This window comes from Polypterus senegalus, chromosome 10, assembly GCF_016835505.1.
Source record: "Polypterus senegalus isolate Bchr_013 chromosome 10, ASM1683550v1, whole genome shotgun sequence".
Taxonomy (NCBI): Eukaryota; Metazoa; Chordata; class Cladistia; order Polypteriformes; family Polypteridae; genus Polypterus; species Polypterus senegalus.
The window spans coordinates 79,648,173-79,672,121 of record NC_053163.1 but is presented as its reverse complement, the minus strand read 5'-3'; positions in this window follow the sequence as shown (position 1 = coordinate 79,672,121).

Here is a 23,949-nt window from a genome sequence, read left to right as displayed (position 1 = left end):
CACAAACCGAAGTTCCACTGTATATGTAACAACAATGTCAATTCTGTTGTGTGTTTTATTTATTTTTTTTTTTTTTGCCTGATACTAGCTAATCAATCTGCTATTGACACTGCTTGAATCCTTTTACCACTCACTAGTAGGGGAACCCATAAGTATTTGAACTTCTTATGCTTTCTTTCTTAAAGTTCATCACTGACCCTTTCCTTGATCCACTTCAGGTCACATATAGGGCAAATCACTCACTGGAGGATGCAGTTATTTTATGCCTCCACTACATTCTTCAGCACCTGGACTTACCTAACACCTATGTGAGGGTCTTGCTTGTGGATTTCTGCTCAGCCTTCAATAGCATTGTTCCAGAGATGTTTCAGAGTAAACTAATACAGTTAGGTGCACCCTGTGGTGTTTGCCAGTGGATTATGAGTTTCTTGACAGGAAGGATGCAGTATGTGAGACTGAGCCCCCATTTGTCGAATCCAATGTCAATTAGCATAGGCTCCTCCCAAAGCTGTGTCCTTTCACCCCACCTGTTTTCACTTTATATAAATAACTGATATTCATGGACAAATGTGTAAAAATCCTAAAGTTTTCTGAAGACACAACCATAGTAGGTCTCAACTCCAATAATGCTATGTCTTTCTATCAGTGAGGTGGGCTGTCTTGTAGAATGGTGTTCTTGTAAAAACTTGGAACTCAATGCTTTTAAGACAGTGAAAATGAGGATTGTCTTCCGCCAACAAGTCACTAACTGTCCACCTCTGCAAAATAATGCCCAGACTGTGCCTGTGGTTCAGTCGTTTAAATTCCTGGGGACTACTTTCACTAATACATTAAAATGGGACAAGCACATCACCTCCATAATCATTAAAGCCAGTTTGAGATTGGTCTTCCTTTGACAGCTTAAGAAGCTCGGAGTATCATGGCGTATATTGTTAAATTTTTACTCGTTCATTATTGTGAAAATTGTGACCACCTCTATCACTGTTTGGTTTCCTTTTATCTCCTCTCTTTCTGATTGTCGATTGCAGTGGCTAATTTGTTCAGCTGAGGAAACCATTGGCTGTTTTCTCCCAACATTAAAAGATCTGTTCATCGCCAGAGCAAAAAAAGAGAGCTGGAAAGATTGCAGCTGACTCCACCCACCTCAGCAGCTGTTGGTTAATTAAATTGCCGTCACAGAGGAGGTACAGGTCTATTGCGACCTGAACTACACACCTTTCGGCAGCTTCTTTTCTCAAAGTATTCAAATCATAAATAAACTTACATAGGGTTACTCCTAACTGTTTTTACAACATATAAACAGTAACTGTGTTGTTCGTTTATTTGTAAATACTTCATACTTGCTCAACTTGTACTATTTGATATCTATATTATTTTACATAGTTTTTCTAATTATATGAGGGTATTATTGAAGTTTATAAATGTTTTTTTGTTCAAGAAATTGTTGTATTTTTATAGTTGTTTGCACAATGTCAGATTAATGGTGGGTTGAATTTGTGTTGTCTTCAGTTGGTAATGTCTTGTATTCCATGATTTTGCACCTAATCAAAATCAACTCTGGTATATTTCACATGCTAGCAATTAAGGTGTTCTGATTATGTTCTGAGTATGTTCTGAATAAAGTGATTCTGAACTTTTCCACAGTTCCCACTAGTACAGACATGGTCCCTGTACAGTTGCCTCTGAGACAGCTTCCTTCTACTGCTCTGTAATTTATTAATACGCATTTAACAATGTGTTGCAAGTGTCGATAATTTAGTCACTGCAGAGATTTTTTCCTTTATTTTTGAAGCCGTTCTAATTTGTGTCTAGAGACCAGGCTTTAAATTTCTGGTGTGTTTCATGTGTACTTCATTTATTACATTTTTTCCTACATTGATCTTTTGAATGCCGTCAATATTTTATGATTTAACTTGCATTACTTCAAGTTGGGTCCCTGTTTAAACTGTTATTTTCATCAGATCTTTGGATAATCACACCTATTAAAGGTAAGTTCTATTAAGGGTGGGCTTTCATTTCACCAATGTGATATGCTTCTCTCTGATTTTCTTGCAAGCCTTCAAGTAATGGCTGAAAGAACTTATTGAGAAACTAGTGAGAAGAGTACCAGTAAAAACAGGCACACTGTTTTTTGGAGTGGTGGAACACCATTTTACTATATCACATAACGATGGTACAACAAATCCCAGGTGCCATCAAGAATGTTTGCCAGTGCCTTTAAATTTTTAGACATATGAGGTTACATATTATGTAAATTGCACTTGCAGCACAGCAGAGTCCATCGTCACTGAACACATAACACTTTGCTAGAATAGTGAAGTAAGCTCAGAATATTACTGGTACATATCACCCTTTTGTTCGTGACCGCGAGATGGGGCTCCTAGTGTCTCTATTGGAAAAGGTAGGTCCACCCCAACACCAAGAGTAATTCCAGAGATTGGTAAGAACAGTTAGAAAAGAGTGGGGGTAAAGAATCAGCTGTTCAGAGGAAACGAGAAAGAGTCCAGGATCTGGAGCTGACTTTATGAAAACCCCACCTTATAGACAGGGTTCAGCAATCTCCATAGGTAAGCCTACAGAGTTTGCAAATTTTGTTGTTTGGTCTAGGTTTTTTGCTACTTTTTTCTCCCTTGTGTTGTCTTCATGTAATAAATATCCTTTTTTGTCTGTTTTGGCCTCTGTGGACTGTGCCCGGCAGTTTATCCAGGCCAAGTCCCCCAAGCCGCCAGATGGAGCCCTCCCTGCAGTATGGAGGTGCCCCTAAGACCAGCAGGGAGTCATGGACTATGTAGTTTTTATCCTCAGCCCTGCTGGATACCACAGGGGCCGCAAGAGGGAGCTGCAGGGAGGACCAAAGACTTATTTGTACACTATGACCCGGAGGTTCGTCATAGGAAGAGCGACGGACTTCTGGGATGAAGAAAAGTACTTTTTACCTGACCCGGAAGTGATACAAGATCACATGGACTGGGGACTGGGAACACTTCCGGGTCAGGGAATATAAAAGGACTGAGGGAACTCCCAGACAATGAGCTGAGCTGGGTGGTAGGAGGGCAACGCGTCTGGGAGTGGAGGATTGTTGATTTATTATTGTTATTGTGGTTCATGAATATAGTGGAGTGGAGGGTGCTTGGTGCACATTATTATAATAAAAAGAATAATTGTAGCACTTTTACCAGGTGTTTGGCGTGGTACCTGAGGGTTCAAGGGAGCACTACTGCCCCCTACTGCGACACCTCCTTGAAATTATTCTACAATTACATTTGTGAAATTCATTTTGTGCATTTCCTGATATATGAAAAAAGCCCATTATATTAACATTTTAATATTTACTTTATGTCACTTAATTTCTTAAATTTTGCTTTAAAATGTTTCTTCTTGCATGTAATATTCTTTGTGGTTTTATAAAAATTCTTTGCTTTACACTTTCCAAATGTGACTTCAGCTTTTTCTTAGTATTTTGTAAGAGTTTTGCAGCCTTTTTTTAGTATTATATACTGTATTGAAGCAGAGAAAACCACTGCCATGAAGCAATGCTTTCACTTATAACTAATGAATTAGAGTTAAATATGGGAATGTAGCAAAATCCTCATATATCATCTAAAATCCGTTTTTTTGCAATCAAATCAATTGCTATTCAAATACAGACATTTGTAAATTATGCTCTAAATAGCTTTCCCTCTTTTAAAACACATCATTTTTGAGTTGGTCTAACCTGTATCAAGGTTTGTTTATTCCTCTTACTAAACATGTTAAAAAAGGCAGTCCTTGAAAATTCCAAGATATGAGTTACAGTAGCTAAGTGATTGTAATCACATGAACTGTAGCTATTGATTTGGAAGGTGTTGTGTTCAATATAAAACTTATTTTGATGTCAATTATTCATTAATAAGAAAGCTGGAGCATTCTTTATAATTTCAGGTTTGACTCAGCAATCAAAATGCATAAATGTATTTTACGCCAAGCAAAAAAATGTCAATAGCTCTCCCCCTGAATCAATAGCTGGTTGCAAACATGATAATTGTCGGTGGTTTGCTGCAAAACAGAAGTACATCCTTTCTACTTCCATCAATAAAGACACTAGGTCGTATTTTGTTTCACTTTGCACTGAGGTGAGCCATGCTAGGTTAATTACCCTGGGGCTGTTTTTCTTACATTTGATTTTCCTCAGTTTTACATCCAGTATTTTAAGTTAGCAAGACCTTAGCCTGTGACTTTTTAATACTTATTTACAGTGTTTGCTGAAGTATTATTGTGCTTTTTGTAATTAAACTTACTCCTTTTCGTTCTGTTCTGATTGTTTACTAAGATTATATTTTACATTTACTTTATTATATTATGGCTTTCAAGAAGGAGTAAACGCAAAGCAAAGATTAAAGCTACAAATACATATCTTTTAAACCCTTTAATATATTTAAATTTTCAGTCATTGTACTTTCTGTTGCTTTTAGTTATCTGTCTAGACATTGAAAATTTGGTTCCTTTATATATGTACTATTATGAGAATGCTATGAATCTAACTAATGCTTAGTCTCCTTCAGTATATTACTTCATATTTGGCTATATTTAAATTGGCATACCACTTTTTGCTAAGTTTTCAGTAAACAAAGTAATAATCGTAATCTTTTCCTCATTTGAAAAATACTTACATCAAACACATGCATATCAAATGATGGTAATCATAACAACAAAAGTAAAAGGCACAGTAGAAAACGTGCATCCTACACAATAATTCACCAATTTGATTTGTGCTGTATTAAAAAACAGTGTCCAGAAAACATAAAAAGTAATTATGCTGACTAGCATACAGATTGGATAGATTGATGGACAGAAAACTGAAAAACAAGTAAACAAGTGATTTCAGTTTCAACATAGATTCTAAGTGACCTCTTATAGTACATCAATGAAGTTCTTTCTTTGCAGTTCATGCCACTTTATGCTTTATTGTTATCAATTATTTTAGCTGATGCTTTCATCTTAAGAGATAGAAATTACAGTGGTATAAATGCTGAGATATTTCTATTGTTTGAATGCTAGTAGATTTTTCATAGCTCACTTAGGGTATTAAACACCACTAGATGTATATAGTATCTCTGTTTTCCTTGTCTGTTATTTATATATATACTGTATATATATTACTGTATACCATACACTTTTTGTTAATGTTTGGTTTAATACTAGAAACACCAAAGCAAACACTCACTGTTGTATGTTTTTAAATTTTTAATTATTTCATCAGTACACGTCATTTTCATATTCTTCCTTCACTTTTCTTAAATTGCTGCACTTCAAACGTCATTATGAAATTGTATTCAACAACAACAATAACATTTATTAATATAGCACATTTTCATACAAAAAAGTAGCTCAAAGTGCTTTACATGATGAAGAAAAATAAAATACAAAATAAGAAATTAAAATAAGACAACATTAGTTAACATAGAAAAAGAGTAAGGTCCAATGGCCAGGGAGGACGGAAAAAGCAAAAAAAAACTCCAGACGGCTGGAGAAAAAAATAAAATCTGCAGGGTTCCAGGCCACGAGACCACCCAGTCCCCTCTGGGCATTCTACCTAACATAAATGAAATAGTCCTCTTTGTATTTAGGGTTCTCACGGACGGACTTGATGATGATGGTCATGCAGACTTCTGGCTTTTAATCCATCACTGTTGGAACATCACAGTGCTTTGAGTAGATGGTGGTGGCGCCACCACCAAAAGGACACCGGAAAAAGAAACAGAAGAGAGAGTAGGGGTTAGTACAGATTTTAGAGCCACCATGAATAGTTATTATAATGAATTGGAGATATAGAGTATCAGGATTAAATTACAGTGAAGTTATAAGAAAGCCATGTTAAAATAATGTGTTTTCAGCAGTTTTTTGAAGTGCTCCACTGTATTAGCCTGGTGAATTCCTATTGGCAGGGTATTCCTGATTTTAGGTGCATAACAGCAGAAGGCCACTTCACCACTTCTTTTAAGTTTTGCTCTTGGAATTCTAAGGAGACACTCATTTGAGGATCTGAGGTTACGATTTGGAATATAAGATGTCAGACATTCCGATATATAAGATGGGGCGAGATTATTTAAGGCTTTATAAACCATAAGCAGAATTTTAAAGTCAATCCTGAATGACACAGGTAACCAGTGTAGTGACATCAAAACTGGAGAAATGTGCTGGATTTTCTTTTCCTGGTTAGGATTCTAGCAGCTGCATTCTGCACTAGTTGCAAACGATTTATGTCTTTTTTGGGTAGTCCTGAGAGGAGTGCGTTACAGTAATCTAGTCGACTGAAAACAAACGGTGAACTAATTTCTCAGCATCTTTCAGTGATATAAGAGGTCTAACTTTTGCTTTGTTTCTTAAGTGAAAAAATGCTGTCCTAGTGATCTGATTAATATGCGATTTAAAATTCAGATTACAGTCAACAATTACCCCTAAGCTTTTTACCTCCGTCTTGACTTTTAATCCTAATGTATCCAGTTTATTTCTAATAGCCTCATTGTATCCATTATTGCCAATCACTAAGATTTCAGTTTTCTCTTTTTTAGCTTGAGAAAGTTACTATTCGTCCATTCAGAAATACAAGTAAGACATTGTGTTAGTGAATCAAGAGAATCGGGTCATCAGGTGCTATTGATAAGTACAGCTGTGTGTCATCAGCATAGCTGTGGTAGCTCACGTAGTGCCCGAGATAATCTGACCTAACGGAAGCATGTAGATTGAGAAGAGCAGCGGACCCAGGATAGAGCCTTGTGGAACACCATGTAGAATATCATGTGTCTTTGAGTTGTAATTCCCACAACTAACAAAGAATTTTCTCCCTGCCAGGTAGGATTCAAACCAATTTAAGACACTGCCAGAGAGGCCCACCCAAGGCGATTTTTAAGAATATTATGATCAATGGTGTCAAATGCAGCACTCAGATCTAAGAGGATGAGAACAGATAAATGGCCTCTGTCTGCATTTACCCACAAGTCATTTACTACTTTAACGAGTGCAGTTTCTGTGCTGTGATTTGTTCTAAAACCTGACTGAAATTTATCAAGAATAGCATGTTTATTGAGGTGGTCATTTAACTGCATAATGACTGCCTTCTCTAGAATTTTACTTAAGAAAGGCAGGTTAGAGATGGGTCTAAAATTTTCAAAAGCAGAGGGGTCAAGATTATTTTTCTTAAGTAGGGGTTTTACTACAGCAGTCTTAAGACAGTCTGGGAAGACTGGGAAGATATCTAATGATGAATTTACTATGTCAAGAATATTATCAATTAGCACGCCCGATACTTCTTTGAAAAAATTTGTTGGTATTGGGTCAAGCATGCAGGTGGAGGGTTTCAGTTGAGAAATTATTTTATGTAAATCAGGTAAATCTATCCTAGAGAAAGAGTTTAATTTGTTTATAACGGAGTACTGGGGTTTAGGAGGATCCTTAGTGTTGGGGAGATATACTATGTTATTTCTAATATCATTAATTTTTTGATTGAAAAATACAGCAATAGCCTCACAGGTTTTACTGGAAGTACTTAGGAGGCATTCCTTTGAGTTACCTGGGTTGAGCAGATGATCAATCGTTGAGAATAAGACTCTGGGATTCTTAGCATTGTTATTTATAATCTTAGAGAAATAGCAGCGCCTCTCAAGATGGACAGTGTTATTGTATTCTGTTATTTTAACTTTTAATATTTCATAGTGGATAGTTAGTTTAGTCTTCCTCCATTTACGCTCAGCTCTACGGCATGTTCTCTTTAAATCAGACACTCTTTGGGTCTTCCATGGTATAACAATGCTAGAAGATTTTTTAACTGTCTTTTCAGGTGCAACTATGTCAACAGCAGCTCTCACTTTAGTATTAAATCTTTCCACCTTACTATTTACATTATCCTCGCTATTATAGTTGGCACTATAAATGGACTGATTGCTTAGAATGTTTGTAATTTTAAAGCTGCTGATGAGTCAAAGAATTGTTTTTTTAACAATATGCTTCTCATGAGTGTTTTCTATCATTATTTCTATACTAAAAAGTAAAAGGTCTGATAGACCTGTATCATGACCTGCTTTATATCAACTTTTAGTCCTTTACTAATTACTAAGTCTAATGTATGACCTGCTTTATGTGTAGGCTGATTAACGAGCTGTCTCAAATCAAAAGAGTCCAGGAGGTTCATGAATTCTTTTACTTTTTGGTCACACTGATTATCTATATGAAAATTAAAGTCACCGACTATTAAGAGTGTGTCATAGTTCGTATTTAAAATTAACATTAAGTCAGAGAATTCCTCAAAGAAAGACACGTTAAATTTAGCAGGTCTATACACGGATAATACTAGAACATGAGAATCTCCATGAATAATAACGGCAAGATACTCAAAGGACTTGAATTTACCAAAATTGACAATTTAACCGGCTTGAGTAAATGTTTGCTAGTCCGCCGCTTCTCTTTCCTTGGCGATCCACATGAGTAAAACTGTAATCCGGAGGCGCAGATTCGATTAAAACAGCTGCGTCATCTGAGCTAAGCCACGTTTCACTTAGTGCAATAAAATCAATTTTGTTTCTGCAGTTATATTTTTGAATAAAAGCACAATTGTTGTGTTAGATTTGTAGCTTTTGTGAAAGTATTTGTGTGATATTTCAGGCTGCATACATTATATAGTTTATGCCTACATTTTGTCATCTACTACTAGAATATAAAAAACGTTTCTGTTTTAACAATGTGTTTACACAGATTACTGTAGAAATAGAACAGACATGAAATGTGTGTGTTCCAAACAACAATCTATTATTTCCACTCTAAAACTCCACTTCTCTCCCAGAAAATCAATCAAGGCATGAGCTGGGAGAAGTTTGTGCACGTTCTAAGTCGGTGGGGGGATGGAATAGCCGGCTGCTTGCAGCCTGATTTTATCAGCACATTTAGATGACAAAAGACGCTGGTGGAGAGCTGTGAATGATTTTAAGAAGCGATTTAAGGTGGGACGGATTTACGAGTTTTTTCGTAGGCTCTTGTAATTCTAGTGTTAATAGTGCCATATTTAATGTTTCGGCGGAGCAGAGATGAATACTATGTGTGTTATTGATATTTGGAAGTTATTTTTGTTAGCGCTGCTCTGTGTGTATTTTTTGTTTAATCTATAGTCTGTTTTTATAGTTTTAATACATTGTTCATCAAAAGTAGTAATTGTAATTAAATTGTAATTGTAATTAAATTATTGGTGTTTATACCGTATTGCCTAGATTTTTTACGTGCATTGAGATTGATTATTAGAGTATTAATGTTGTGCACTTTTACTGAAGATTTTATTAAACAATTATCATGTTGTAGCACCGCAATAGCATTTCGGAAGGGGTTAAGGGTAGAGATAGATAGTCAAGATAAACAAATTACCTTAGATATGTTTTCGGAGAGGACCCGGGCGCCGAAACTGTTCGGATGCAGGCCATCTCACTTAAAGAAAGGCGGCCTTTCCCAGAAGAGGTCCCAGTTGTTGATGAATCCGATGTCTTGATTCTTGCAGAAGCCATGCAGCCAGTTGTTTAATCCTAGCAGACGACTGTAGTACTCATTTGATTGTCTGACGAGAGGTAGTGGACCCGAAATGAAGATCTTTGCTGATGGGGTCCTCTCTTTCGTGTCTTTAATTAGTGCTGCGAAGTCAGCCTTGAGAATTTCCGACTGTCGGCGCCTTATGTCGTTCATACCGGCGTGCAAAACAATCGCTCCAACTGCCCTCACCTTGTGCTTCTCGTAGATTGCCGGCGCACGTGTCATCACATCTCGGACACGAGCACCAGGAAAACAAGAAACAAAAGATTTTCGATTAGGGCATGCGATATTGAGGTTTCTAACAATCACCTACCACTATTACATTACCAGGAGTTGAAGGCAAACTGGAGACGTGGAGAGGGTAGAACCGGTTCTGAGTCGAGATTCTCGCCTGTGCCGATGGAGGTGTTCTAGCCATGAACCCCAGCCTGCATAGCTGAAATACGCTGAGGTCTTTATCGGTGTCGTCGTCGCTCCTACGAGGCGCGGGGGTGAAGTTTACTTGAGCGGCACAGTGCGGGGTTGATGTTACGCCAATTTCAGATGGCGAGGATGGTTTATCCAGCAGCCGAGCCTTCAAATCCCTATGGTATCTTCGTCTGGACAGGAGTTTCTGAATCTGTTTGTCGAGTGCCTGGAGTTCTTCTACGACGACGGCAACACGATTGATCTCACTGTCGGCCATTGTCTGCTTCTGCTTCTGCTTCCGCTTCGTGCCCTAGGAAGAATGAGAGAGAGAGAGATTGGTTAGAAACTAGGCCCAACTAGACTAAACTAAACACCCCCATTCAGAAATGTGATTGATGATATTTTTCCTTTGTATTTTTACATGACTGACACACTAGTATCGTCACAAGCAATGCAACTGAACATTGGTACCCAGTCTAAAACCCCCTTTCTTCTCCTGCATGAACTTGACTACATTAGAATATCCCCTTTACCTCAACAAAGCATCTCCTGCCACTGTTATCGGACATTACTGATTATTGTTTCACAGATACGAATTGTAGTCTTTCTAGAGCAGACAACTATAAAATAATCAACAAAAACTTCACTCAAGTTGTTTCACTATGCTTGATAAACAAAAAAATAAACTGCAAATTGTTCCAGTTACTTCAGTTAAGTAAAAAACGACTATAAACTCATTTGAAATGCCATTGCAATGTTTTTCAAGACCATGGAATATGACATACACAACCAGCATGAATCTGACTGGGGATAGGGAGAACATGCAATGTCGCTCATGATGGACAGAATGGTTGGGCCGTGAGTGACAAATGCAGCTTTGAACGATGGTTTGCTCTCAAAGTTTTATGGACACAGCAGACCTGACAATATATGCAAATCTACTCTCTATATATAAAATCCTAAGCTTAAAATTGCAATGATTTTGTGCAATGATTTTATATTACATTTTTGTCTGACTTTTTTTATCACACTTTAAATCGGGCTTATTTTAAAACCTACATATTGTATATATGTTTGGTATCATTCTTTTCAGAGTTTATCGAACTTTAATGTGATGTTGTTAGATTTTCAGATTCTTATTCCGTTTTTAAATTATAAACTAAAAAAAATTCAAGAACTCGCGTCCTGTGAGACGAGACTTTATGCCAAGAGATTTAACCACGCCCGGGGCTGGAAATTAAAGAAAAAGAGTAGGACAGCTGCTGTACAGGCTTTTAAATGTTTAAAGTGCCACACAAGATGCAAATCACACAGTACGGCAGCAGAAGCAAGCCAGCAGCTGATCGAGCAAAGAGGAGGTAAAAAAATAAAACTGTTTTTGTTTCCTATTGTGTCACCGTTTAAGAAGGGGTTTCGGAGGAGCAGCCACGTCTCCTTGGGGTGTTTTCAGCCCCCCTCTTCACAACGTAAGTGGCAGAGACAGGAAGTGGCTGGCGCGTAGCGCAGGCAAGGGGTGTTGGCAAGCAAAGCGAGTAGGGGGGAAACCCCTAGTTCGAATATAACTGTTGGATTTTCTTTGTGAAAAAGGAAGAACCAGTGCAACTTGGTAATTATCTGTAACTGAGGCACCATTTTGAAAAAAATACTTGGCTACAGCTACATTGGTATACACACAATCATACATATTGACTTACATACATGGCAGGAGCATATGCATGCAAAGAAAAGAGTTTGTTCTTGAATTTGCATACATTATCAGTAGGGAATCCATTCCCGGGAATTCAGGAATCCCGCATGTCATTCCCAGGAATCCCAGGTGCCTGGGGATGACACAGTGCACGTGCACCTCACATGTGAACAGTTTTAGAACGACCAAAACTTTTTTTTTAAATTTATTGTTTATTAATTTTATTACAATCCATAAAAAGCAATCAAGTTTTTACAAAGAGAAAAATTAAGTTAAGTTAAGAACAGATCGATCCCCACCCCTGAGAGAGAGAGCAAGCCAAACGGCGTTAAATTTAAGGCTTGTAAACATACCTAAATTAATAAATTCTCTGTGCTTTATGAACTTATTTTAAAATATTACTGATTAGATCCTGCCATGTTTTGAAAAAAGTCTGTACAGATCCTCTAACTGAGTATTTGATTTTTTCCAATTTCAAATAATATAACACATCGGTTTCCCACTGACTTAAAAGAGGAGAGTTTGGGTTCTTCCAGTTTATGAGAATAAGTCTGCGTGCCAAAGTGTAGTGAATGCAATCACAATTTGTTTGTCTTTCTCACTTTAAACCCTCTGGAAGAACCCCAAACACAGCTGTTAATGTTAGGGTCCAAGGCTGTCTGAAGGTAATTAAAATTTTGTCCAGAATAATGTTAATTTGGTGCAGGCCCAGAACATGTGACCTAGTGAGGCTGGGACTTGGTTGCAACGTTGCAGGTTGGATCATGCCCTGGAAACATTTTGGAGAGTTTTAGTCGAGACAGATGTGCTCGATATATAATTTTGAGTTGTATAATTGTATGCTTTGCCATATGGAGCTCGAGTGAATTCTCTGCATTGCTACTTTCCACTCCTTTTCTGATATATTAATTGAGAGATCTTTTACCCAGTGTCCTCTTGGATCTTTGAAAGGGAGGGATTGTAAAATGATTTTATATATTGTAGAGATGGAGTCTAATCCTTGAGATTGAGCAATATTTTTCCAGCATGGATGAGGGTGCAAGATGAGGAAAATCTGGAAGGTTCTGTTTAACAAAGTTCCTGATTTGAAGATAGTGAAAGAAATGTGTAGCTGGAATGTTAAATTTGGAATGTAATTGTTCATAGGATGCAAAGACGTTGTCTATATAAAGATCTCTAAGCAAGTTAATTCCAAATTTTTCCAGATATTAAAACTGCATATGTTTGTGAAGGTTGAAAGAGGTGGTTCTCTTGCAGGGTGCCACAGATAGAAGCTTCTCCGTCTTAAAATGCTTTCTACATTGGTTCCAGATTCTAAGTGAGTGGAGCACAATTGGGTTATTAGTGTATTGCCGATAACGTGTGTTTATTGGAGCACAGAGCAAGGAATACAAAGAAGTACTGCAGGATTTTACTTCTATTGCGGTCCAAGCCTGTGTATGTTCTTCTATTTGTGTCCAGGTTCTTATCGCCTGTATATTTGCTGCCCAGTAATAAAACTGGAAGTTAGGTAGAGCCATGCCGCCTTCTGCCTTTTGTCTTTGTAGGGTCGCTCTTTTGATGCGTGGATGTTTTGAATTCCAAATAAATGAGGTTATTGTTGAATCTAATTGCTTAAAAATGATTTATTAATGTATATTGGGATGTTTTGAAATAAAAAGCTTAGGAAGAATATTCATCTTAACAGTGTTAATTCTTCCAGCTAGTGTGAGATGAAGGGTTGACCATCTATGCAAGTCTTGTTTAATTTTTTCCATGCAGACGCTAAATTTTGTTGATAAGAGCTTTATGTTTACTTGTGATGTTTACCCCTAGGTATTTAAACTGTTCTGCAATGATAAAAGGTAGGGTATCTAATCTAATATTATATGCTTGAGAATTCACTGGAAAGAGTACACTTTTATTCAGATTAATTCTGAGACCAGAGATTTTTTGAAATTCTGTGAGTGCTGCTAAGACTGCAGGCACAGAATTTTCTGGGTCCTGATATATACAGTACCATGTCATCTGCATATAATGAGATTTTCTGTTCCAGTCCTTCTCTGCTAATCCCCTTTATCTGATCAGTATTTCGACAATGTATTGCCAGTGGTTCAATGGCAATTGCAAACAGCAGCGTGACAAGGGCATCCTTGTCTAGTGCCACGTTCTAGTTTAAAGTAGTCTGAGCAAATGTTGTTGATGCAAACTGAAGCTTCTGGGTTAGTATACAGTAATTTAATCCATGCACAAATGTTTGGGCCAAACCCAAACTTCTCCAATATAGTAAAAAGGTATTTCCATTCAATCATGTGAATGCTTTTCTGCATCCAATGATAATAATATTTCTGGGGTGTTTGATTTAGTTGGTGAGTATATTACATTAAACAGGCGTCGTAGATTTGAAGATAAGTGCGGCCCCTAATAAATCCAGTTTGGTCTTGTGATATTACCAGGGAGCACTTTCTCCATCCTTCTGGCTATGATTTTAGAGAGTATTTTAACGTCGTTATTCAGAAGTGAAATTGGTCTGTATGATGCACATTGTAATAAGTCCTTATTTTGTTTTGGAAAGACAGTGATTAGTGCTTGGCGAAAGGTTTGTGGAAGAGATTGGTTATCTCTGGCTTCTGTAAATGTTGCTAATAGGAGGGGAGCTAGCTGAGCGGAGAATTTCTTGTAAAACTCTGCAGGGTAGCCATCAGGGCCTGCTGCTTTCCACCTTGGAGTGACTTTATAGCATCTAGTAATTCTGATAATGCAGAGGTTTATCAAGTTCCTCCACACTAAAGCGTCTATTTGTGGTATCTGTAATGTATCCAGAAATGCATTAGATTGTGTATTGTCTTCTTTAAACTCAGTAGTATATAGGGATTTATAGTAGTCTTTGAAGTGTGCATTATATTTTGGTGTTCGACGATTTTATCTCAGTTTGTGCGTTGCGCACTTCTTGCTTGTGAATTTGTTGAGCTAAAAGCTTATTAGCTTTCTCTCCATGTTCATAGTAATGATGTCTGGATTTGTAAATTAGTTGTTCAGTTTCTTTAGTTGTCAAGAGGTTTAATTCCGAATGTAGAGCCTGCCTTCTACTATGTAGAGTCTCGCTTGGTAGTCTGGCATGTTCTTCATTTATTTTAGTAATTTCGTTTTTTATCTCTGCTACTTTCTTGGCCTCGTATTTATTTCTGTGGGAAAGATATGAGATAATCTGTCCTCTTAAGAAGGCCTTAAGAGTTTCCCAGAGTATTCCTGCAGAGATCTCAGGGGATGTATTTGTCTCTAGAAAGAATTTGATTTGTTTGGATATAAATTCAGTACAATTCTCATCAGCTAATAGAAGCGGGTTGAGGCCATCTGCGGGTGAGTGTATGGGGCTTAGTAATTTTAACTCCAAGATCATAGGTGCATGGTCAGAAATAACAATAGCATCGTATTTGCAAGATTTAATCTTAGGCAAGACGTTATTGTCTATAAAGAAGTAATCGATCCTTGAGTAACAATGATGATACCTTCTACTCCCATCTTCTAAAGCAGCCAGTCTGTCTCCAAGTTTTTCTCCGAGTTTTTTGCATTCGGAACTGACATTTACTGCTCTTTCCTCGGCACTGGCAGCTAAATGTTCGGCCATTTCAATCCGATTCGTGAATGTCTCCTTGAAATGCTTCAATTGATCAGTAAGCGTGCTCAGTTTAACCGAGTTTTCCTGAATGTGCTCTTCAATTTTACCCAGCACCTGTCAAAGCTCAAGTTGCACCTCTTGTCGCAGCCTTTCATTTGCCTGTTGGAATTCCTGTCGCAGCCATTCATTGGCCTGTTTCATCTCCTGTTTCAATTCCTGTTTCAGTCTCTCATGTGCCTTTGCCCTTGCTTTCTCATTAGCCTTCTCGCTTTTCTTTATATCTTGCGTGAGCTCAGCGAGCAACACCTTCAGTTCAGATAGTTCAATTGTGCTTTCTTGTACCGTAGATGAAGCAGCAGTTAAAATATATATATAGTCTTCAGCAATTTTAGTGCATTAAGATGATACACCCAAATAATAAACCCGGGGGATGGTGTTAAAAATGTGTCCAGAAAAAGTTTTAATGCAGTAATAGCAATAACAGTAAACCAAGGGTATGATATTGAACAGTCTTGTTTAGGGTAGAGATGAAATAATTAGAAAAGAAAAAGAGAAAAAAAAAAAAGAATAATTAAGCACAGACTTTGCTGTTTTGCTGTAGCCGGTGTCCCCTCTGCTCCAGGGTTGCGTAATTGAAGCTGCGGACTTCATGGCCTTTTCCAGTTTCATGTGATCTTCTCCAATCGGCGAGCTATCCAGATCTGCACTCACGATCGCACCTTCGCTCCCCTTTTCGCTCTCAGCCGGCGACGATGTAGCGGACCGTGGTCCCGAGGAGTCTGTGCTTTCGCCCATCCGATCCAGGTCTGTCTCTGAAAGGCCGTGTCTAGAACTGGGGCTTGCTGATCGCAGCTTGGGTGTAGCTTTAGTTTTTGATTCTTTCGAACCCCCATTCTTGTTGGCCATGTTTATATGTGCTTACATATACTGTAGCAGTCCCTCTCGGGTTGAATAAATACAGGATATCTCGTGATAATAAGCAAATAATATGAAAAATAATACCACTGCTAGCGGAGCTCCACTTCAGATGTCCATCTCTCGCATTGGACGAGACCAACTCCCCAAAACTTATTTTTAATAAAACTACTGTAATATGTTGACACCAATAAACGACTAACCTTATCTACAAGCAGTTCATGCAGTCATATAAGTACATGTGTCTAGACAGTTGCGGTAATAAGAGTGTAGAAAGCACAATGTGTCCAGCGTGCGGTCGTCCAGGTGAGAGCACACATTCGTGCAGAGTAAGCCAGCTGCTGAGAAAGCACGCTCTTCCTCCTCTGAAGTAGGCGGCACAGTCATCAGATACTGATACACTTGTTCTAAACAATGCCCGCTCTTGCCGTTGCTGTGAAACACTGCCATTTCAGCTGTTACTGATGCATACAGTTTCTTGTCATCATTCTGTGATGGCAAGTTTCTTGGCACAGATAATGCAGATGCAACAGACTGACGCCTTGCTATTTCAAGTTGCTGTTCAAAGTTGTTGTCTGACAGACGTCAATGAAGTCTGCCCCGTCCTGGCACTTTTGAGCTGCAGAGTGCAGACTCCTCCCAGTCCACTGTGCTCAGTGTTAGTGGGAGCCAGGAGACTGACGACTGCTGCTGGTCTGTTGTTGACTGAATTAATCGGCAACACACTATACCGTGGGCCAAAAAACCGTGCCACATTTCTTGATCGTTTTTTACACTTTTACACGCTACATATGCAAGCTTGGCCATTTCCCGGAAATTACAGCAGATTCATTCCGATGTAGAACCGATGTAGAACCGCTGCTCTATACAACTCTAAGCAACTGACACGCAGGTAAACAGACTTGAGCTGAGAAAACTGTGTGGGATGGGGGAGATGTGATAGAGAGGTGAGAAGCGATTTAAGGTAGGACGGATCTACAAGTTTTTTCGTAGGTTCTGGTAATTTTAGTGTTAATGCCAGCTTCTCTAGTTCCAGCATTTGTACTATACCTTTTGTATAATATGCAGTGATTATCAAAGTACTGCATGAATAATTAAATGTAATGCTAAAATATAAAACATAATTTCTTCATTACAACACTGAAAAATAATGCATTATTTGTGATCATATCATACAAACTGTCATTCAAAGGAATTACAAGAGCAGTCAAAATGTACAAACAATGCAATGTGGACTACAAAATACTCTGTTTCAGTGACAACTGTTTGACATGAATTCCACAGGGTAAGGTATTGCTAAGGATCTACAATCCCTAAGAATCTAATTACACCAAAAAATTAGATTTATTTGTCATTAAATGAAAAGAAAACAACTAAAAATGTGGACAAATAGTGGACAGAAGTATTACACCTTAAAGGTAAGCTCTGGCTGGTATTATTTGCTAATATTTTAAAATAGGTAATGTAGTATTTTTTTCTCTGTGTTGATACATTGTCAGTTACCATTATAGATTTCATTTATGCCATAATGATATAATATTGATATTTTAGAGCCCTATTTTCTGTGTCATTCACAAGCTGTTTACTCTTTTATTGATAAAAATGTACTAACATTTCTCAAGTTGTGCATTTATTTATGACACGATTGTTATTTCAGACCAACATGTGCTTATCCTGGAACTTAGATTATCAAGCACTTATAATGTAATCCACATTTGACAGTTTAACCTGTTGTTATTAGTTGATGAAGATCCTATTAAATTTATCTCCACAGAAATGTACTTCTTTGTTAAAACATATCTCAGGAGATATCTGCCAGAACTCTCTAAGAAACACTTTAAATTTTAAGAATGTCCTATGTGTCATGTAAAAAAACTGCAAAAAAGAATGGCAAGAGAATTAATTAGCAACACATATAAAATCAATGGTGAATATGCACAATTGCTCACCGTGACCACTTTAGAAAAAGAGAATGGAATTTATTGACCACAAGAGAAATGAATATCTCTATCTATTGCCTTAATCATGGCATTCTTATATGAGCATGAAGAACAGGCTAATAAGATGCTAGTAATAATGATCATACAAAATAGACAAAATCAGCTGCAATCCAGAATCACCACACATAATGAAAAAGTGACTAAATATAAGCAAATGTGTAAATAATAGCACCAGAAAAGGAAACTGACATATTTAAATTGGTGTACTGCCAGAGCTGGAAATTTTCAGAGCACAAACACAAGGGAAAAAACCAAGACCAGGGGATGAGAAATTTTTTTTTTGCCAAAAACAGATAGTAGCCAAAAGCTAGAAAGTCAGAAAATATTGAATAAAAAAAAGCCAGGATGAATACCAAAAATTAAAGTCAGAGCAACACACAAGAATCGTAACTGCCTGAATAGAATTTGATATGCTAGCAAATTTAGTCAGAAATCCCAAAGTTTACGCACTTTTAATAGTACACCACCATCTAAAATTAATAGAAAGTGATGACCCAACTCATCAGATGACCTCCATGTTACATGACAAACAGCAAGCATAGTGATTATGAACAATGTTGCCACGGCCATACAATACTATTACAAAATGGCAGTACAGAACTTGGCATCATGAAAATAAACCAAAAATTTGAAAAAGAAAATATTCATATACAAAATGCATCTTCTAAATTCATCTTTTTTACATATCATATTTTCTATAATGTTATGGGTTACATGGCATTTCCACAGCATCCACATACAGTGGTGTGAAAAACTATTTGCCCCCTTCCTGATTTCTTATTCTTTTGCATGTTTGTCATACAAAATGTTTCTGATCATCAAACACATTTAACCATTAGTCAAATATAACACAAGTAAACACAAAATGCAGTTTTTAAATGATGGTTTTTATTATTTAGGGAGAAAAAAAATCCAAACCTATATGGCCCTGTGTAAAAAAGTAATTAAAGTAAAGGAAACTAACAAAGCACTTCCTTAATTAGCTAGGTTTGTTCACATATGATGACTGTGAAAAATTTCAAACAAACCAGTTAGCATACAGGAAAATGGAATAGTCCAGAAACCCATCTCTGCTTTTAAGCATTATCTGAAGTCCCAAAATAGATATTCAGACGTGTCTCTTGGCTGATAAGAGTCCATCTGGCGTGAGTGTGTGTTTGCTCGCAAGTCTGACAGGGCTGGTGTTTAGTGGCAATGCAAGTTGCCTCTGAGGCACAGAAGGGTGGGCAAAGGGGGCAAAGCAGCTTGGGGATGCCATCAAAGTGCTCACTAAGAATGCTGATCTCGGAGCTCTTTTTTTACCAACTTCTCCAGTAGTTCTTCCCCTTCAGGTAGTTAAGCATGTGTGTGAGATATAATGTGTTTGTGGTTATTAAAATAGTGGTTACAAAAAGTTTGCCACTTAAGAAAAAAAGGAATTGCAACAAGATAAATGATCTACATAATCCTCTTCTTATTAAGCTTCAATGTTGCGACCAGTGCTGAATCAAATTAAACGAGAGAACCCAGGCTGAACTCAGGTATCCACATCTGACTGAATATTGAATATTGACATGACAATCAGTTCAATTACAGTAAATACTGACAGACTTAGAATGTGGCAACATGGGCCTCAATGAAAATTAACAAAACAGGAAATCCAGAGGGATCATGCAAGGTGGGTTTAAGAGAAGGAGATGCAAGCCTAAGTTAGTTATTAACTAACCAATTGAACAATGATACAGAAATTATCCGTAAAGAGCATTGTCACCAGTCCTGGAATTTAAACCTGTTGCGATAAAACCTGTTGTAGCCTCTCCCAAAATGTTGTGCCTATATACAAAACAAGATGGTGTTGCAGCATATCCCTATCAATTTTTCTCAAAACACCTTGTAGGAAGATATAAGGTTAGTCTACAAAATCCCTAAATAGACATATACTTTACTTAAAACAATTCAGGGAACCCACAGAAAATTAATAAAAACTGATGATCATAACATCACCAGCTTTGCTGCGTCATATGTTTTGGGAAGAGAAGTTGCTCAAATCTAATAGGAATAAAATCTTTGCTCATTTATCGGACAGTCTTGAAATCACAATAATCCACATACAGCACTGTTGGGGGGTAATAGCTAAAAGGGCATTACTGCTTAAACAACAAATTGTTGTAATAACTTGCACTACACTGCTAGTACACCAATTTATCTTGTTCAGCTTAAAGAATCCTAATCCAAATACCATAATGCAATTGGAAAAGGATTTCTTATCTTACTTTAAATTTGAAAAAAGTAAAGCCATTTTATGAGGAGCAGTCCAAAAGTTGTTTTGAATCTGGCAGGCATTTATGAATGTTGCCCTCAGTGAATTTAGCTTTCAAATTATCGCTAGCTTTGCAGACACTTCAGTTTCTTTAAGTGAAAACCTCAGTTTAAGTCAACTATCTTTCTTTTTTTGCTAACTGGGTGGATAAGTATTGTTTACCCTCATGACCTGTAATTTACTCATTTTAAGGCAAAACATAAAGTTGCTACAATGTTACATATTTTTGTGTTTATGTTTAGTGTCATAATTATATATCATAAATTATACAGAGACATCTTTGGTTACGGGCATTTCAACCTTTTTTTTTTTTGTTACATTATTTGTAAGATACTGTTTCTCAGCTCCATGACTGAATCTTTATCAAAAAAGGCTATTTTCAGAAATCTTCACAAGACTGTAATGATGCTGCTGTTGCAGAACTGATGCACTTTATACAACACTAACATCAACAGCTTCTAATTTGGACAAGAGCAAGTGTCTCAATTCAGCAAGAAGCAAATTGCACTGATTTAGGTGTTTCATTTAACCATCTTGAACTTATCTTTGTCCTTTGAAGGTCTTAAACAGACAGATCAAGACTTGAACGTAGAAGCTAAGGCTATTACTTCCTCATCTTTGTATTTGCATATGAAAAAACTACAATTTTAACTACAAAAAACAATTTTTATTAACAGTTTTCTCATTTACCTTATAGGTACAACTATAACAAAACAAGTGCACTTTTATTCAATAATTTAACCGAAGAAAAAAGAAAGCAGGCGGTTGATATGACAGCTTGGTGGTACAATGCTAAGAACTGCTGCCTTCCAATCAAGAGGTCGTGGTTTTGATAGCAACTGCATCCCAAATTTACCATTTTGTACTTGTCAAAGTTAGCTGGTTATTTTTTCAGTTTTGTTCAAGCTCCCAAACTTGTTTTGTTATACCCCCTCTTTATTTGAAAACCGTGTCAGATCTTGTGTGCGAACGAGACTGGGACGGAGAAAACTGTGGATGTGAATGGTGTCCGTGGCAGAGAATGACTGTGGATGTGAATTTTTTTTATTCAGTTTTATTCTTGAGTGTTCCTGCTCACTCTGAATTAGTATGCACCTTCTGATCCATGATGTCAAAGCCGCACTGACAAAAAAAGAGAGACTTAGGTATATATGACATTTGGAATAATTTATTTTATGATCTGTATTGTACATTTCATTACGTCTGTAAATTTATAGTACTTGTCAAATTTAGCGGTTTGTTTTTTTCAGTTTTATTCTCTCACTCGTGTTCACGCACCCCACCCCAAACCCCAATCTGACGCTGTATTCAGATAAAGACGTGTACTTGACTGGGAATAATTGTGGATGTCAGTAGTGTGGCTGCTACAGACGTAAATCAAATGTATGTTTTTATTGTATGATATTAACAATAAGAGCAGCTCACTACTCAACATGGTAAATTTGGGAAGCAGCTGGTACCAAAACCGCAATCTCTTTATTGGAAGGCAGCAGTTCTTAGCATTGCAACACGCAAGCTGTCGTATCAACCGCCTACCATAACCTGCTTTATTTTTTCTTAGGTTAAATTGTTGAATAAAAGTGCACTTGTTTTGTTATACTTGTACCTTTTGTGAAAGTGTTTATTTCATATTTGTATTTCAGGCTATACACATTATACATTTCATGTCTACATTTTGTCAATTATTACTAAAATATGAAAAACATTTCTGTGTTAATGATGTTTTTACATAGATTATTGTTGACACGGAACACACATGAAATGTATGTATTCCAAATGACGATGTATTTTTTTACCCTATTAAGCTCCAGCACTGCACTCGAAGATAAACACTGTGCACTGAGAAACTTCTTTGCGAATTGAACTGCAGCGGTGGGTGGGAGGATGGGATACCAGGCTGCTTGCTGCTTATCAACACATTTATAGAACAAAAGACGCTGACGGAGAGGTGAGAAAGGATTTAAGGTGGGCTGGATTTATAAGTTTTCTCGTAGGCTCTGGTAATTCTAGTGTTAACATAGAAGAGATAATGGGACCAACAATAGGAAAAAGGGATTTTATTTTATTAGAAAAAAAAGTGGAAAGGAAGTTGCACAATAAGGGAAAAATATTTTGTTTCTATGGGCAACCAAGAAAGAGGATGCTGGGGTGGGATGACAAGCCCAGCTCCAGACTGGCCTTAGGGTAAAGGCAAGGTGGTACAGCTCAAGACCAGGGAGTGAAACGCCACCATCTGACGTGTTGCTGATCAAAGTGGAGTGTTTAACACTAGAATTACTAGAGCCTACGAAAAAACTTGTAAATCCGTCCCACCTTAAATTGCTTCTTAAAATCGTTCACAGCTCTCCACTGGCATCTTTTGTCATCTAAATGTGCTGATAAAATCAGGCTGCAAGCAGCCAGCTATTCCATCCCCCCACCGACTTAGAACGTGCACAAACTTCTCCCAGCTCATGCCTTGATTGATTTTCTGGGGGTGAAGTGGAGTTTTAGAGTGGAAATAATAGATCGTTATTTGGAACACACGCATTTCATGTCTGTTCTGTTTCTACAGTAATCTGTGTAAACACATTGTTAAAACAGAAAACGTTTTTATATTCTACTAGTAGATGACAAAATTTAGGCATAAACTATATAATGCATGAAGCCTGAAGTATCACACAAATACTTTCACAAAAGCTACAAATCTAACACAGCAATTGCGCTTTTATTCAAAAATATAACTGCAGAAACAAAAAGATTCCTTAACATGTGACATTTTTTTTTATTCAGTTTTATTATCTCAGCCGCGTTCACGAGCCCAAACACACCCCACCCCCGCATCTGATACTGCTGTTTTCACATAGACGCGCTGTAACAGAGGTAAACTCAGCTTCCTTCTACATCGGAGCAAGAATGCACATACCATTGCTTGCATAACTGGAGCAATCGGTGGGGTCCTTACCCTGTTTAAGCAACAGGGTAATCAGAACTGAATCAAGTAAAGAGTTGAGATGGAATAAAGAAATAGAGTTAAGAGTAGGACTGAAAGCTGCTTCCAAAAAGCAGACAAAATCTCAGGGGGCATCCCATCAGGCCCTGGAGATTTTCCAGAATTCATAGAGTCTAGTGCTTCTTTTAGTTCATTAACTGATAGGGAGCTATCCAGAGCAGAGGCAACTGACTCAGAAAGCTCAGAGAGTGGTAGGGATTTTAGAAATGAGTCCACATCAACCAGATCAGAGGGATAAGATGAAAACACATCAGAATAAAACTGTAAAATACATTTATTAATTTTTTCTGGGATTGTAGTAAAACATCCATCCTTGGTTTTAATGGCCAAAATCATCACAAAGGAATCACATTTGCGAAGCAGAAGAGAACCAGAAGTTTACTGGGTCTAGACACAGAAACAACAGCATTGATAGAAATAAATTCTGCCAAATAAGCAATACATTTAGGGTTCTGAAGCAGAGATGTATTAAATTTTAATTGTGGTGTCTGGGAGACCAGAGAG